Source organism: Callorhinus ursinus, unplaced genomic scaffold (assembly GCF_003265705.2).
Source record: "Callorhinus ursinus isolate GAN/ISIS: 27379988/994484 unplaced genomic scaffold, GSC_fseal_2.0 scaffold69, whole genome shotgun sequence".
Taxonomy (NCBI): domain Eukaryota; kingdom Metazoa; phylum Chordata; class Mammalia; order Carnivora; family Otariidae; genus Callorhinus; species Callorhinus ursinus.
This window is the reverse complement of record NW_027397131.1, coordinates 2,225,050-2,231,681: the sequence shown is the minus strand read 5'-3', so window position 1 is coordinate 2,231,681 and position 6,632 is coordinate 2,225,050.

Sequence of the window (6,632 nt, the reverse complement as noted above, 5' to 3'; positions counted from 1 at the left end):
ATTCTAAGCCATTCTAAGAAATGAGTTTTTCTCTTAGAAGAACCTCACATATAGGTAGGCCTGGTTCTCCTGCCCACGTTGTAGTGGGGACACTGGTAAATTTTGTATATGTGGAGGCAGGTGTCGGGGATGGTGAATGAAACTTTGGTACCCATGTCCTGTGGGAAAAGGAGACATGATTGCTATCTCTGAATATCTGAAGTGCTGTCGCATGCAAGAATACTTATTTTGTGTATCTACACAAGGCACTACAAAAATCAATGAAAGTTCTGCAAAAGCAGACGTTAAGTCATTGAATGAAACATGTCTAAGTGCAACGCAGAGTAGGTCACCTCGTTGAAAAGTGAGCTCCCTCTCTGTGCAGTTCCCTTCGTTGTGGTTGATGGGACTCTACTTCGGGTAGGGAATTGGACTGGATTCTTCAAAGAACATTGAGCCCTGAGATTCTATCATAAGTACAGATACTACATTATTGTAAATGTTGGCTGCGTCAAACAATGTGGTTGCGACAAACTGGTTTTGGAGATTTTACTTCACTGACGTGGACTTTGTGAAGTTTCCTGTGACGTGTTTCCACAGCCAATCTCATAAAATGTTTTTGAGGTGGGTAGTGATGAGGAGGTATCATTTTCTCCTTTTAGCATGTGCAGAAACAGTATCAGGGGAAATGGGAGATAGACCCCTGGCCCCATTGCCTCAGTTGGGACCATGTGCTTCTTGGGAAGAATCTCACCTCACTGAACGTGGTTTCAGTGTTTAAAGAGTATGCTTTTTTGGTTACAATGTGGCTCCTGAATGCAAGCCAGCCACTTCATCTGGTGTTCAGTTGAGTCAACAGCAATGCTGTCCAACGCTGGGGGTGGGGGTAGGGGGAATCAGCAACATTGGACTTAGGAAGAGATGACGTGTGGTACATCAGGCTCCAATATCGTGCCTTCCTCAAGCATTTTTCAGGTGGTTTTGATGATACTTGATTTTTGCTTCCTGATGATACTTAAGAACCTGACTTTACCATATTTTACAATGAAGGTGGGGCTTATAATTGTTGGGAAATGTCCAAGGCCCAAGAGCTCCTTCACGACAGAGCCAGAGTGAGATCCCGAATACCATCTTTCCGAATCTCAGCCTGGGCTCTTTTCACCACATTGTGCCATCTCCTTGACAAGAGTCCCAGAAAATGTCCCTAAATCTGCACATTCGTTGATTGCACAATGGTTCCCCATGTCCTAAAATTCAGTTTTATATTTATTATCAATGATTTCACCTCCTTAATGCAAGCTGCTGTGGAGGGATATAAATATCACCACTTCGTAATCTCTAGATACCTTCCTTATAACAGAGCCACCCCAGCTTGGCAAAGAATTCCAGAGTGTCAGATCTGTCAGAGTTTAGGGCACACATTTTTGGACACTTCAGATGGGTAGTTTGCAGACTGATGCGCAAGGCACTGCATTTACCTGACTGGATGTATCAGAGAAAGAGCTGATTTCTAGATCTCAGTTCCTTGTCTTTGTTCAAGGCAGGGTGTCCATTTCCCTCATTCTCAAGAATGCACCCTTTTGATTTTATCCCTATTTAAGTCTACCTCTAACTTGACAGCATAGCTGAAATTTCTTATATAATCCTAAACATGGGGCTGGTGGAGGGAACCAGGATTCTTACTAGGTGAGGGACACCCCAGCAGAAACACAGATAACTTTGAGGTGGGGGGATGGTCAGGGCAAATGAGTGGGGATGCAGTTAATAGGATGCAAAACAAAGCCCAGAGCTTGCCTTTGTGCTCTGGCTCTGGCCTGCCTTTCCTATTTCCTCTAGCCCCTCAGTGCTGACTTGCCCCTCGACAGCCACTGGCTTCCCTCCAGAACCTCCCTTCCAATACCCTGCTCTCCCACTACACAGCAGTTATGGCAGGTTATGCCCTCTGCCTGGAATGCCCTTCTTTTTCTTCTCCACCTGGTTAATTTCTACTCAGCCTTCAGATTCCAGGTCAATTGTCACTTCCCCAAGGCAGCCTTGTAACCCTTATAACACCATGTACCTTTCCCCTGTAGGAAGAATCCCAGGTGTCCCTTTAGATCTAATGGTGTGATTCCTTGACTCAGACCTGCCTCCCCCACTAGCCCATTATTCCATGAACAAGAAGACATGTTTATGTCTTTTATCCCCAGTATGTCCCCAGTGCCAGGTGTAGTACCTGGCACAGAGTGGGTCTTCAGTAAGGGAGTATTTGCAGAGTATGTGACCATCAGATATGTTAAAAAAGAAAAGAAAAGAAAGAACAGTGAGAAAGTACATTTTCTTCCAGCTGGGGAGGATCAAAGAGGAAGTAGCATTTGAAGGCTGAGTAGGCTTGGGGGTGGCAGAAGAAAGGAGAGCATTTTAGGAAGTCTGAGCAGAGCCATAGAGGGAGAAGGCACAGGACCAGTGAGACCTGGGAAATAAAGTTATTTCACCTGTGTGAAATACAAGCCATGTTTGCCTGTCTGTCAAAATCACCAGAATTAAGGACATATCCAACAATCCATCCATCCAACTAGCCATTCAGTATTCACTGGGGACTCTGTATAAGCCAAACACTGTAGTAGGTACAAGGGATATAGGCTGCCTCTTGACCACATATATTGGAGGTGGCTGGTGAAGTTTTCTGAACCGTCAAGGCCAATCTCAGTCACTGCTGGCATCTGGAATGGTGTCCACATTACCCTGACTGGCCTTGCGGTTTTGGCAGTCTTCTAGGAGCGCAATATGTAAACAAAATCCTGACTCAGTCACCCTCTGTCCTGTGACACTGTTTATCTTCTTCATGACATGGATTAGTATCTGAAATTATTTATTTACTTGTTTATTGTCTGTCCCCTTACCCCTGCCTCATGGGAATGCCTTGCCTGTCTTTTCCCCTGAATACTGCCAAAATGCTGATCAATGAAGATTTGTTCAATGAACAAATGAGTTGGTTCTAGAGAGACCCCTTCTCAGGAGATCTGCTTTAGAGCAGGGCTAAGGAATAGCTCCCTTTCTGTTGACTGGGAGGTTACAAAAGAAGAAAAGAGAGTTGGAAGAATCCCTCCAGTATGTAGAATACAGAGAGGAATCTTTGGGGTGCCCCATGTGGTCCTAATGTTCTTTCTTAGATGACAGTATTTCACAGCTGATGCTCGTCCTCCCCCAGATAGCATAAGTTTCTGCAAGATGGAAACTGGACTCACAGGGGCTGTGTGTCCCCAGATGGTCATGAACTCTTCTGGGATTAACCTATAGCAGTTATTCTCAAACATTGGTGGGAATCATGATTGCCTGGAGAATTGGGTGACAATACAAAGGCCTAGGACCCATCCTACTTCAGCAAACCCCGGCACCTGTGTTCTCTCTCAGCTCTCCAGCTAATTCTGATACGCACCAGAGTTTGAAAACTACTGATGTGTATAGCTGTCATTTCCCGAAGTTTGTTCCATGGAACACCGGTTTCTCAGAATGTTAATAGTTAAATAAATGAATTATCAGGGTAAACATGTTTCCCTACTGCAGATGGTTCAGAATCGTTAAAATGCAAATGTGCATTGTGAATCTCCTAGAGGGGAAAAAAGGATACAAATGCTTCCCAAACTTATCTGACCATGGAACTGTTTAGTTCTAGGGAGCATGCATTAACATTTTTCTGTGACTATAAGAGTAGTGTTCAGAATATACTTTAGTAAACACTTCAAAAGCACAACCACTGGGCACCCCTCTCTCTCCTTAGGAGAATTTCAAACACTCTATCTTAAAGTGGCTCACAGTTAACAGCGGGAGTGGCCAATTTTTAGGTTATTTTTGAATTTACCTAAAACCTTGTTTCTGAAAATCATCTGCGAACCAGCAGCTTCCAGCATCACTTAGTAGTTTGTTAGAAATGCAGAACCCCAGGTCCCTCCCTAGATCTATTGAATTGGAATCTGCATTTTAATAGGATTTCTGTATGATTCATTTGCACCCATATAGAGAAGTGGTTCTTTTTTTTTTAAATTTTCTTCTTGTTATGTTAATCACCATATATTACATCATTAGTTTTTGATGTAGTGTTCCATGATTCATTGTTTGTGCATAACACCCAGTGCTCCACGCAGAACGTGCCCTCTTTAATACCCATCACCAGGCTAACCCAGCCCCCTACCCTCCTCCCCTCTAGAACCCTCAGTTTGTTTTTCAGAGTCCATCGTCTCTCATGGTTCATCTCCCCCTCTGACTTACTCCTCTTCCTTCTTCCCCTCCTGCTATCTTCCTCTTTTTCTTTTTTCTTAACATATGTTGCATTATTTGTTTCAGAAGTACAGATCTGTGATTCAACAGTCTTGCACAATTCACAGCGCTCACCATAGCACATACCCTCCCCAGTGTCTATCACCCAGCCACCCCATCCCTCCCACCCCCCACCACTCCAGCAACACTCAGTTTGTTTCCTGAGATTAAGAATTCCTCGTATCAGTGAGGTCATATGATACATGTCTTTCTCTGATTGACTTATTTCACTCAGCATAACACCCTCCAGTTCCATCCACGTCGTTGCAAATGGCAAGATCTCATTCCTTTTGATGGCTGCATAATATTCCATTGTGTATATATACCACCTCTTCTTTATCCATTCATCTGTCGATGGACATCTTGGCTCTTTCCACAGTTTGGCTATTGTGGACATTGCTGCTATAAACATTGGGGTGCACGTTCCCCTTCGAATCCCTACATTTGTATCTTTGGGGTAAATACCCAGTAGTGCAATTGCTGGATCGAATGGTAGCTCTATTTTCAACTGTTTGAGGAACCTCCATACTGTTTTCCCAGAGGGGTTGCACCAGCTTGCATTCCCACCAACAGTGTAGGACGGTTCCCCTTTCACCACATCCCCGCCAACATCTGTTGTTTCCTGACTTGTTAATTTTAGCCATTCTGACTGGTGTGAGGTGGTATCTCATTGAGGTTTTGATTTGGATTTCCCTGATGCCGAGCGATGTTGAGCACTTTTTCATGTGTCTCTTGGCCATTTGGATGTCTTCTTGGAAAAATGTCTGTTCATGTCTTCTGCCCATTTCTTGATGGGATTATTTGTTCTTTGGGTGTTGAGTTTGATAAGTTCTTTATAGATTTTGGATACTAGCCCTTTATCAGATATGTCATTTGCAAATATTTTCTCCCATTCTGTCGGATGTCTTTTGGTTTTGTGAACTGTTTCTTTTGCAGTGCAAAAGCTTTTTATCTTGATGAAATCCCAATAGTTCATTTTTGCCCTTGCTTCCCTTGCCTTTGGCGATGTTTCTAGGAAGAAGTTGCTGCGGCTGAGGTCGAAGAGGTTGCTGCCTGTGTTCCCCTTTAGGATTTTGATGGACTCCTGTCTCACGTTTAGGTCTTTCAACCATTTGGAGTCTATTTTTGTGTGTGGTGTAAGGAAATGGTCCAGTTTCATTCTTCTGCATGTGGCTGTCCAATTTTCCCAACACCATTTGTTGAAGAAACTGTCTTTTTTCCATTGGACATTCTTTCCTGCTTTGTCAAAGATGAGTTGACCATAGAGTTGAGGGTCCATTTCTGGGCTCTCTATTCTGTTCCATTGATCTATGTGTCTGTTTTTGTGCCAGTACCATACTGTCTTGATGATGACAGCTTTGTAAGAGAGCTGGAAGTCCGGAATTGTGATGCCGCCAGCTTTGCTTTTCTTTTTCAATATTCCTCTGGCTATTCGGGGTCTCTTCTGGTTCCGTACAAATTTTAGGATTATTTGTTCCATTTCTTTGAAAAAAGTGGATGGTATTTTGGTGGGGATTGCGTTGAATGTGTAGATTGCTCTAGGTAGCATTGACATCTTCACAATGTTGGTTCTCCCAATCCATGAGCATGGAACGCTTTTCCATTTCTTTGTGTCTTCTTCAATTTCTTTCATGAGTATTTTATAGTTTTCTGAGTACAGATCCTTTGCCTCTTTGGTTAAATTTATTCCTGGGTATCTTATGGTTTTGGGTGCAATTGTAAATGGGATCGACTCCTTGATTTGTCTCTCTTCTGTCTTGTTGTTGGTGTATAGGAATGCCACTGATTTCTGTGCATTGATTTTATATCCTGCTACTTGACTGAATTCCTGTATGAGTTCTAGCAGTTTTGGGGTGGAGTCTTTTGGGTTTTCCACATACAGTATCATATCATCTGCAAAGAGTGAGAGTTTGACTTCCTCTTTGCCGATTTGGATGCCTTTGATTTCTTTTTGTTGTCTGATTGCTGTGGCTAGGACTTCTAATACTATGTTGAATAGCAGTGGTGAGAGTGGACATCCCTGCCGCGTTCCTGACCTTAGGGGAAAAGCTCTCAGCTTTTCCCCATTGAGAATGATATTCGTTGTGGGTTTTTCATAGATGGCTTTTATGATATTGAGGTATGTACCCTCTATCCCTATACTCTGAAGAGTTTTGATCAAGAAAGGATGCTGGACTTTGTCAAATGCTTTTTCTGCATCTATTGAGAGGATCCTATGATTCTTGTTCTTTCTTTTGTTAATGTATTGTATCACGTTGATTGATTTGCGGATGTTGAACCATCCTTGCAGCCCAGGGATAAATCCCACTTGGTCGTGGTGAATAATCCTTTTAATGTACTGTTGGATCCTATTGGCT